This window comes from Macrobrachium nipponense, chromosome 30 (genome assembly GCF_015104395.2).
Source record: "Macrobrachium nipponense isolate FS-2020 chromosome 30, ASM1510439v2, whole genome shotgun sequence".
Lineage (NCBI taxonomy): Eukaryota > Metazoa > Arthropoda > Malacostraca > Decapoda > Palaemonidae > Macrobrachium > Macrobrachium nipponense.
The window spans coordinates 8,286,804-8,299,303 of NC_087218.1; the positions used below are offsets into that span (position 1 = coordinate 8,286,804).

General features: G+C 32.8%; 1 protein-coding gene and 1 long non-coding RNA gene across 6 annotated transcripts in view; one reads left to right on the top strand and one right to left on the bottom strand.

Annotated features, from left to right (window-relative positions):
• The window catches only part of LOC135202253 (uncharacterized), a 1,045,919-nt gene that overhangs the window by 666,376 nt on the left and 367,043 nt on the right, over positions 1 to 12,500 (bottom strand). For all 5 annotated transcript variants that reach the window (XM_064231542.1, XM_064231547.1, XM_064231544.1 and 2 more), the window contains one exon: positions 8,856 to 8,922. The gene's annotated coding sequence lies outside the window, so the exon portion shown is untranslated. The remainder of the gene's footprint in view (positions 1 to 8,855; positions 8,923 to 12,500) is intronic.
• LOC135202254 (uncharacterized) overlaps positions 1 to 12,500 on the top strand; it is a 113,810-nt gene that overhangs the window by 13,913 nt on the left and 87,397 nt on the right. Inside the window, exon 2 of the long non-coding RNA XR_010311697.1 lies at positions 8,464 to 8,537. This is a non-coding gene — a long non-coding RNA (uncharacterized LOC135202254). The remainder of the gene's footprint in view (positions 1 to 8,463; positions 8,538 to 12,500) is intronic.

The window sequence follows — 12,500 nt, forward strand, 5'->3', positions numbered from 1 at the left end:
ATATATATATATAATATATAATATATATATATATATATATATATAAAGGTCACACATTTGATTGCACACAACGAGCCCTGGCCGATCACTGGATGTTGCAAAGGTCTTTTCTAGCAATGTTTTATTTCCAGCGTTCGTTCGTTATCCGGAATTCCAATTGACTCTCTCTCTCTCTCATCCAGATTCTCCTTAACCATTTTATATTCCTTAGCCCGTTTTTGAGGATAATGACCTTGCTGAATCTTTCCCCCTCTAAATCTCTTTATTTTTTCTTTCTCTCTCTATCTCTATCTCTCTTCTCTATCCTCATTCTTCTCATTCATCTTATTCCATTGGGATTTTTTCTCATTCGAGGAGAACAACTTAAGTTTTTTTTAGGCCATCTCTCTCTCTTCTCTCTGTCTCTCTTCCTTTCTCTCTCTCTCTCTACATTTTTCTTATTGTCAGATACGGTGAGGATGGAAGAATCTGTAGAATTCAAAAGTGTACAGAGAGAGAGAGAGAGAGAGAGAGAGAGGAGAGAGAGAGAGAGAGAGAGAGAGTAGATGATGATGATGATGATGTTGCACAGGATAGCAGCGTTTGGCAACTGAAAGCTGGATTGCAAGGGGGGAGGGGGGGGTGGCGGTGGGGGGAGGGAAGGGAAGGGAATAGGACACGTTGGCCGCGATATTGAGCGGTTGCTCCCACCTCTCTCTCTCTCTCTCTCTCTCTCTCTCTCTCTCCTCTCTCTCTCTCCTCTCTCTCCATATATTTTCAAGCGTCTATTTCCGTTTATCCCGATTACAATTCCTTCCTATTCTTACTTCCATTTTCCAAGTCTTTCCGCCCTTTTTTTCCTCCCCTTCTTCTTCTCCTCTCGTTCTTGTTCTTCCTCCTCTTCTTCCAACTAAAAGAGAAAAATGGGCGACTGTAATATTTTGTGCATTTATCTCGAACCGAACGTCTTTGGGGTTCAATACCTTCACAAGATCGGGCAGATATTGCCGAGCTTTTAAATGCTCGCCACAATGATCTAATACATTCATAACTTTAAAGGATTAATCTAATTTTCATACTGAAATAATATCGATGTATTAAAAGAAACTCATCGCTACGCCGTCTCCTTAAGAAGAGCTGGCTACTCACAAAATGCAAATGCAGCAGTTGTGGCCATATTATTTCTTAAGTGTATGTAACCATACTTCATTCACACCCATATAATTAATGTTTACAACAACGCATAGATACCCACACTTATGCATGTATATACCTACATATGTGTACACACACACACACATATATATCTATATATAATATATATATATATATATAATATATAATGTATATATTTGTCCCATTCAATATCAATTTTTGCATCATTATGGAAGTAGCTTTCGACATAGCGTCTTAGTCTGCCAGTATGTTTTTCATTTCACTTAAGAAAACTTATTCTGGAAGAGAGAGAGAGAGAGAGAGAGAGAGAGAGAAGAGAAAAAAGGAGAGAGGGAAGGAGGTAGAGAGTGGTCTGTCCAACAGTTATTTTTCCTCTTCGGCAAATTAGTTCACGTTTTGGATCTTTCAAAAGAGATGAAGTAAAAAAAAAAAGAAGAAAAAAAGGAGTCGGTTTTGTCCGCCAGGAAACTTTTGGGAGAAGTTTGTCAATAGGGAAAATATTTTCCCTTTCCTAATTCTCCAACCTATTTTTTTTCCTCTATCCCTTATCATCTTTTTCGACCCTGCTTCTTTTCAATCTGTTTATATATTATGGAAAGATCAGATACAAAAATTATAATACTGGTATGTGATGATATAAATATAATTACTAATATATAATTACATTATAATGAATGCTTACGCACGAAATACGTAAACATAAACATCCGTGAATATATAAACACATTCACATAATATATAATATATAATCTATATATAGGATAGAATAAAAAATAATATACTATATTTAGTTCTATATTCATAATATATATATATATATATATATATATTATATATATATATATATATATAATATATATATAATATATATTAATAATAAAATATATAATTTGAAGATAAATGGCCCAATATTTTGAACGTTGCAACCTATATATTTCAGAGCCAGTTCCTTCTGTTGTATTACATTAAAAAGAGACATTCATATATATATACATGTATATATATATATATATATATATATATATATATATATATATATATATGATATATATATAAACAGGGAAACGCGCAAGCAAATGAAAGAAAAGAAATGGGAGAAGACTAAAAGATGTATTTGCATAACTCACAAATATTGTACAGAAAATAATGGAGGTGGTTTGAGAATGACTGGGTGGGGCCAGGCATTTGGGTGGAGCTGAGCAGCTTTCGGGTGAGAAATGCGAAAGAGGGAGAAGGGAGGGAGATTACGGAGGATGGATAAGGGAGGAGGAGGAGGAAGGAAAGAGGAGGAAAACGATTGCAAAAGAGGGAGGGGAGAGAGAGAGGAAGAATATTAGGGTCGGAGTTTACATACAGTATATATATTATATATATATATATATATATATATATATATATATATATATATATATGTATATATATATATAATATATATATTATATATGTGTGTGTGTGTGTATGTATGTATATATATATAATATATATATATATATATATATATATATATATATATATATATATATATATATATATATATATATATATATAATGTGTATTGTATTCAGAGATGGGAACAGGAGAGCGGTCTCTATCATCACGGCAATGTCATAGGTAGTCTTGACTATCATGTCTTTTTAATCATCTGTTTGCCATACCGACTATCAATTTCGCTGGATACTCTATCCCCACCCCAACCCCACCCCCTCCCTCCCTTCCACGATTCCCCCCCCACCCCCCCCTTCCCCCCCCCACCCTGCATGGACCATCCCCCTCCCACAAGCCAATCTACGGTCTCCCCCCTTCCCTACTACCCACCACCCCGCCCCCCGAACCCCAACACAAGCAGCCCGACCCACCCAAAACCCACCATGGCTGAGCGTGGTCCCAGACTTTATATTCAGTCTTTTCTGAATTCAGACTTTTATTCTCTCTCTCTCTCTCTCTCTCTCTCTCCTTGTCATTTTTACCCTCTTCTCTCTTTTTTAAATCTCCAGAAAATCGACCCCCCTTTTTTTTTTTTCCCTTTTTCCAGCGTATGTTAGCTCGCCATCAAGTTCCAAGTACTCCATGCCAAGTTGAGCGCTGGGTATTTTTGTAGATTTGCAATTCCGTTAGCAGTACGACCGGCCGGGTTAGCGAGGCGCTTCCATTTGGGAATAAGTCATGTTTATATAAGGTGTGTGTGTGTGTATATATATAATATATATATATATATATATATAAATATATATATAATATTAAATATATATATATAATATATATAATTATATATATATATATTATCTATATATATCTATATATATATATAATATTACATACACCTCTATATATCGAAGGCACCCAGCGTCGGAATCCGTTCCTGATAAATGTGAACATTCAGTTGTTTATTCTTTTATTACAACCTTTAAAAGCGTATATCTGTTACTACCAACAACCGGATTAAGCCTTGAATAAATCATTTCTTTGTGAATTTACATGGCTCTCTCTCTCTCTCGGTTGACTGTTAAGTATACTAGTATACATCACCGCATAGGTGATCTTGGAGCACAAACTTGAGGAAGTCTTTTTTGAGGTGACTTGCCTATTCTCTCTCTCTCTCTCTCTCTCTCTCTGCTCTTCGTGATCTGTTCTCCTTCCCTCTCCTTCCGTGACGCGCTTGGGCTCTGTAATATCGGACGAATATTTCAGGGGGTGGGCGGTCGTTTCGTGTTCCAGAATTCGGACGGACACGAATATGCAAATGGAGTCGCCATACCGGAGGAAAAACGAGGAAGAAGAAGAAGAGGAGGAAGAAGAAGGAGAAGAAGAAGAAGTCGTTTAGGGCAGATCCCCTTGATTCACGTTATCTTAGAAGAGAATGACAGCCTCGTTTAAGCTAGATTAATCGATGCGTCTCTATTTGTTTGTTGCGTTTGCCGGACAGGAAAACGCATGGGCGGGTTCATGCACGGGCGGGAGGCGTGTGAACGCAATACTAGCGTGCATGTATATATATATATATATATATATATATATGATATATATATATATATATATATATATATATATATATATATATATATATATATATATATGAAATATATATATATATATATATATATATATATATATATATATACAATATATATACCATATATAATATATATATATATATAATGTATATATATATATATATATAGATATATATAGTATATATCATATATATATATCATATATATATATATAGGGATATAGTATATATAGTGTGTAAGAACGTGCGCACGTACACACAAAAAACTATTTATTCACGGTGCGTGTTTATTCCAATAAAAGCTCCTTTCTTCCTGAATAATAAGTCTTCTAATATGGCTGTGACACTGGAGCTGCTGCGACCGATCCACCCATATTATCACATGGCTTATCCTCCACCGTGTGGTTTTATGTTGGAACATATTAATTATTCACGGAGTCATAAAAATGAGTCATAATCGTTCACAAACTGTTTTACCAGAGGCTGTAAATACATACTACAAGCCCTTCCATCTTTTCACGAATCCGGTGGACACTTAATGAATAGGTATACATATGTATGCAAATACATATGTATAAATATATGCATGCGTGCATCGCGGCCTTTATGATATCTCGTAGGATATTTACTTGTCATCCGCCTTTTGTCACACGAGGAATTAAGATAGGTTTTATGCGGGAATCGTCAAACTGTCATTATCATTCCTTTATGATGACTAATGTCAGCGATTAATGTTTGTTTTCTAGTATTAAAGGTCGATATAGTATTTATGCCGTTGTTGACTCCAGCCGTCGTTCGTCTGTCTGTCAGCTTTTCTTTAATTATTTAATTTCTTAGGACACAACTATAGCCATCATGTCTCCAGTTCCTTCCACGCTGACTAAATTCAGTTTTTGTTGGATGGTTTTCGTCGCCGCTTACATTTGTTAATTTGCAATGAACTCATTAAATTTGTCTCTTTTACTTCTTCCCTGTGTTGTTATCCTTATGTATTGCTTCATCAATAACCACTTTTAATTTCAGTGTACGTTTTGGCCGTATAACTGACGTCACTGATATTTTCTGTCATGCGTACAAACTTCTTTGATCCTCTGTTCCTATATAACTGATTTTTTATTCCCATTGATTAGTCCTCCATCAGCTGGGGTATTAATCTATGAATGCTAATTGCGCTGATAGGATCTGGAGAAATTTGTGTCTAAAATTTAAATTTGCGTCTCATTTACCTCTACCATAGAGAAGACTGAATCAGATATTGGAATCAGTTTCTGTTGTCTCAGTCAAAATAATTATACAGAATATTTCAGTATTTGAGTAATCTTCGTTGAAATTGTATCTTAGAATTTTGAAATACTTCAGATGAAATTAATTAGTTACGGCTTCGACAATAAAAAAAATAAAACGTTCTAAAACACTTATCGGTATCTTGAATTATAATTCTAATCCCGGTCAACTGAATTATGAAGGAAATTAATTTCTAAGAAAAAATGAAGTGAAGCTGCAAATGATTTAAAATAATATATATATTTTAGATAATTACGTTAACGAGAAACCCATTCTGATTTTGATTTGGCATGCCAATTTAGAAATAATCAATTACCTTCCATTTTAATGACTTCAAAATCAATGTCAATCAGAACTCCCTTTTGAAAGGAACACTTGCCTGGATTATTCATTCCAACATTAGCATCTACTTACATTTTTCATAACTTCAGTTTTCGTTCTTATATTGAATATTATAACAAGCTACGAAATATATTTCCTTCTACTACGGATATGAAGAGAAATTGACTGAGCCTGTGTACTGTCTAAAGTTTATGATTCACACATGATTCACACACACAAAGAACTGGAAGCGTCGGAAAGTTTTATGAAACTGTAAACATTTCAGATATATCGAATATTTTTAATTCATGGTGCTTTTAATTCAAATATTCATTTAAAATATTCAAAACGTTATATATTGCATTCATACTGTAAAATAGAATTTAAGTGTAAAATATAGGAATACCTACTTTGCAAAAGTTTATGAAAACATCCTAATAATTTAAGCTTATTCCAATGCAAATCACACTCTCACAATATATATATATATATATATATATACTATATATATATATATATATATATATATATAATATATATGTATGTATATATATATATATATATATATATATATATATATATGTATGTATATAGTGCATTTATAAACAAAAAACATAAAAGCTTGAAAAAAAAAACCGTGTTCAAAGCAGACAAAGGAAAACTTTATTATATTTCTGGTGAATGTTCCAATTATAAAATCATTACGAAGCCTACATTTATTTTCCTATTCTTCCACAATAAGTGAACTAAGTTTACTTATTGCATAAATTTATTAAATATTTGTGCATATATATATATATATATATATATATATATATATAATATATATATATATATATATATATATATAATATATATATATAAAGATATTTATTCCAGCCGTTTTAAAATTTGTCAATAGGATTTTGGAGATGAACAAAAATTATCACAGGTCCAAACAGTTGTTTTTTTTTTTTTCCTTTTACTCCCTCATTGCATGACCTGTCTTTTTCTTTCTGTATTTACACTCATTTTACACACTTCGACCCGTGCATTGGAATCCCTGATAATTTGCTCCTCCGTGTAAATTAGCGCTACTTGTAAATTGCTGCAGCTGGTGATATCGACCACCGTAATCCTAAACGTGAATGAACTGCCTCAGCCAATAATTTGCCTTTGTATCAAATTCATGTTTATTTCGACGTGGTTTTATTCCGTTGGTGTTCTGATGTTTACAGAAATGTCTTGCGTTGATTTCTTTGTGGCCTTTGATTTCTTTGCATCTGTATTTGAAGAACAGCACCGGTTATTTCCTGATATTTTACTGCGCTGGTATTCTGCTGTTTGCAATTTTTTAAACTCTTGTGTCTATTGCTGTTTAAAGGATACAGTTTTAATTTTTTTGGCATTTTATTCCATCGGCATTTCGTTCACAGAAATTTATTTCAATTTATTTACCTGCACATCGCGTATTAGTGTGCGTCTTTTATTTGTTAGCATATACCGCTTTCAGTAGAAATTTTAGGATACTTTTCTAAAAAAAAATCATGCATAATTTTTCTTCCACGATTTTCAGAAATTTTCTCGTGATTTTTCTTCTAGTTGTGGTTAATCATTTTTAAATGACTAAGCATTTTAATGTTCAGCCTTTTATTAAAAAGTCGTGTCCCTGTTAACAGATTTTTTGTGTTTAATTCCCTTGAATATAATCTTTAGGAGTATTTTTCTTTTGTTTAGAGAAAATCACTGTCACATTCCCTGACTTTTCGTTCCATTTTCTGCCCTTCGTTCCATCAGTTTGTAATATCTTTCCTTGATAATATTTTTCTGTGAACCTGTTTTTTTAAATAGTATATTTTCGTCGTGTATTTTTTCATTGGCATGCGCTGTTGTTTAGGAAATTTTCATGAATTTTTTTTCCTACTATTTTTCTTAAATGAATGAACTTTCTCCTGAATTTTGCAATGCTCTCCATGTTTTCCCCGATTTTTTTTGCAAAGGACCTGCAGCTGCTGACCGCAAATTTTTATCTCCGCGAATCCTTAATAAAGAAACAATAATTATAGAAACAATAATTATACTCCCGTTTTACTGATACTTAACATATCACTCTGTGACCCTTCATAAAGAAATGTACTATTTACGACTATATTTTGCCATCAGCTGTTCTGTAACTGTAATGGGCAAAGTGAAATGTCTTTGTTAGTGTCTAAAAGTGTAATTATCTACAAGAGCTGATATAATTTTTTCAATATGTTTACATGAACAACACTGATCCATAAAATACGATGCATCGGTTTTTATTCATAACGTTATTTTCGCAAAACACATCATGTTAAGGGTCAATTAATTTATCATTATCTCTCTCTCTCTCTCTCTCTCTCTGACACACACACACACACACAACAGGAAGTAGCATAGCCTGTAAATATCCACGCGTGGAATTAGTTTAAACAAAAAGGAAAAAATAAAACACACTTGTATGTACTAGGTAATAATCTGTAATTATCAGAAAGATTTATGTTTGGCATCATAAAGATGAATAATAATTCATTGTACATCAGTTACACAATGAACTAAAAATAAAATTAGTCTGCATAAATGAGACGTAAATGTATTTTGTTGCTTACAAATTATAACCAGAATTAACATATCTTTTTGTTATTCCAAATTTCCCTTCGACTTGGATTTAACGCTGTTTATTTTTTCCGCAGAATCGCAAATTCAGCATCGCGCTATTCCGACCCGAAATGGGAAGCAGAGGAGAAGAAGGGGAGAAAATCACCAGGTAATATTTCCTATGTTTTACGGGACGAATCGAGACTTCAAAGCCGAGAGAGGCCGTTCGATTTGGTTTTATACGCTAACGACGATGTGTTACCATCCGGCTGCTGCTGGGATAAAATTCTCTCAAATTGCCTTCGCTCTTAGCTGCTTTTATTCATTACTTTCTACCTATTTTAGCATTCCGTTCGGCAACTACTCAGGCCTAATTATGAGGAGTATTTTTGGTAGTCGGTTATCTGAACTGGCGGAATTGTTTAGAATTTTACAGATTTAATGAGAAGGAGCAACACAAAATAAAGTCTACGGGAACTTTACTCACATTTTCACACCCGGCCATCGTCCCGCTGACATCAATGGGATAGAACTTGCTGGTTTTGTCGTGTTACCTGCAAAATAATAATAATGATAATAATAATAATAATAATAATAATAATAATAATAATGAACTACGATTTTAATTTACTAACTAAAACCTTAAGACAAGTAATGCGTAAAATTTCTTTTAAATTAACGAAAGAAAATAATAAACGAGTTCTAACCGAAGAAAGAACAAAGACATAGACCATTAGCACTAATCATTAGCACACTGGCGCTAATGACCTATGAGGACTTGATCAAGATTGATTAATTGCTTCCTCAGCTCCTAAATCTCTGATCAGTCATCTTTTATGGCTAAAGCAAGTTTTACAGAAATGGCTAACTTAGGCTTATTTTCTTTGCCGAGTTGTATTTGATATTCAGGTTTATCAATTATTTCGTGAAATAAATTTCGCTGGAGTGCGGACTGGAAATTTGAAAAATAAATAACTTATGTCTGTAATATATATATATATATATATATATATATATATATATATATATATATATATATGCTGATTATTATATTTATCTGCTGTGACAGTTTAAATTATTTTGGTTGTTGTTGAGAACATTGAAATAATGTAAATGTTTGAAAGTAAATAAATATATAAATGCACTTACAAATACAAACACACACACATATATGTATATAATATATATATTATATAATATATATATATATATATATATATATATATTATATATATTTCATACTTTTAGATATATATATTATATATATATATATATATATATATATATATATATATATATATATATATATATATATAAATGTGTGTGTATTGACTGATTTTCAAACATACACAATATTCCAATGCTCTGAAAACAGAAATACATTTTCACTGTCACAACAAGTAAACATGAATAAGCAAGCAACTCCTATATATATGTGCACACATACATTTCTGATCAATATCCTCTTCGTATATAGTAGTCAAAGTTTAATGCTGGCGAATAAAACACTTCTTTGTGCGCTAAAAAAAAACCTGCCGTATTTATTTTTCATAAAAGCAAGAAGAAAGAAGTAACAGTAATGTCCTTTCCCGTATTTATTTTTCATGGAAGTATAAAAGCATGAAAATGGCAATAATAATATTAATGCCCTTTCATTCCCAAAGGGAAGATGGTAACAAATATTTTTTATTTTTCTTATTCTTGCCGTCCGAAAAATGTCAGATTTATCATTTCCTTTTATTGCCAATAAGGAATTTTATTTTTTTCCCCCATTTACTCAAGTGATTTACATCCAATGTTCTTCTGGCAACGGTGGCAATGAGTTTTATTTTATTTCGTTTAATTCATAATTTATTCCTCTATGGTGGTGGGAAATTTTCCACTTTTAAATCAATTTCCTTGTTACTCGTACTTATTACAACAAATATATATGATGTATGTGCGTCCGTACGCGTACATAAAACGCTAGTAAAAATGTACAAACGAACGCACGCCGTTCGCATTTGCAAAAATAAAATTAATAAAATATATAAATAAATAAAATACAACAACAACAACCAGCTAATGAAAAGTCGAGCGACTGGAGCCGAACAACAGACAATCGGGAGGTTTAACCAAAAACATAGTTGTTTCTCCTTTACTGAAGTCATCATCACTTGACGTCGTGCGCATTAGCGTATTAACGACCGCTTGAGCGTCAGCCCCCGCGTATGTCGAAACAGCAGCGCTCAAGTCAACGTTTAGAGCGTATATGCCTGCTGAAAAGACTGATAACAGCGACCTTCATAATGGAGTATCCCTGAGCGATCAGAGCGGCGAATATGAAAATCTGCTGCACTTACAGATGGAGAGTTGGGCGATGAAGTCTACGGGATTTGCACATCATGTGTGAAGATGTAACTTTTACTTTTTTTTTTTTAACTCTTATTTCTTTGTTGTCTGGTTCGTCTTAATGCTCTTTTATTTAAAAGGCTCAATTAACCCTTCACTTGACTTACATAGGATAATTATATAAATGAAACTTACTATAGAGTAGTTATGTACTACTTCAAAAAAATGGTAGTACATTTTATTCCTTGACACTAAAAATACTATTAAATAAAGAATAGGCATAATTCTACGAAACGCCTCATAGAACCAAAACGGAAAATCACGAGCAACATCTATAAAACTAGCCAGAAAAAAAATGTGTGTCATATCTATAAAAAGCCTTCGCGTCCAAATCAATGGCGGGATAGTCCAGAAGGCCAATCCAAGTCAAATAATTCCTTAATCACTTACTGGCATTTTTATTTGAATTAAAGTCGATTTATACACTTTAGAGGCTTAGAAGTATAACGAAGATTTGTTTAAAAGTCGTTAAGGTCTAGAATAATCAATAAAGATATAATCATACATCACACTACAAACGATTACTAGAAATGAAGCAATTACATCAGCGTGATATAATTCACTTCATTTCGGCTCTCTGCAATTAATGTCTTACAAGGTCATGCAGCATGAGTTCAATGCTAAATTTATTTCACAGGTACTGATTCACTTATACATTTCATTTAATATAAATGAACCTTTTTTGGTCATGTCAAATAAAGAACTATTTTGAAAATTCATCTTTTTTTTTACTTTTTTTCCTTTTTTTTAATGGGCGTATTCCACAGACTACGTTTCTCTCGTCTTGACTTTTTTTTTAACATAAATATTTGATGAACTTTCTTTGGTCCACATCAAATTGAGAACTATTTTGAAATTCCAAATTTTGTTTTATTTCCCTTTTTAAATGGTCGTATTCCATACTACGTTTCCCTCGCCCAGATTTTTTTAAATTTTTTTTATTTATTTTTTTTTTAATTCCTGACCCGAGTCCTGTGACCTCATCCATTTTGCCATTAAAGCAAATTCAACACTTTCAGCACATCCATCGCGCAACAATTTGTGTGAGAACTACGGATGATGAGGAGTGATCTCTTTTTCCCTTTGCTTTAATTTCTCTAATGCAAGACCTTAGTGACATTTGACATTATAGACTAACCTACGAGTCGCTGGGAAGCAAAGACATTAATAAAAGTCGGTTGGAGGTTACGCATTCACCTGAGTCTCTGGGTTTTTGTTTGTTTGTTCGTCATGACTACCATACACATTTCGGCAAGGGGTGGTGGGCTAATGGCCGAGAGCCAGCGTTGCTGCTTCGACTTTGAGATAGACCCGTGGCCGGTTCTGGACCCCAATTTTTTTTTTTTTTTTTTCATTTAATTTTATTTGTAAAGGCAGCAGGAGTCATTCCCCTTAGCAGCAATTTACACGTTTCTTTTTTCTCATTTTTTTTCTTTCATCTTGTTAAGATGTTTTGTTTTTTATTTCACTCAACAGCTTACGATGGAGCTTTTACTCTACTGTTGTTGACAGAAGTATATTATTATTATTATTATCATTATTACTATTATTATTATTATTATTATTATTACGTCATACCCGTCACATTTATCCTAGCTCTGAAGACAGCATTACCATTTACCTGTTCCTTTAAACTTGTAATATAAATTCTACTGAAAACCGAACACTAACTTTCCGTAGTTGAAACAGATCTTATAATAGCGATTTTTACAATCTACGTCACTGAGGCCATTTCTACAAC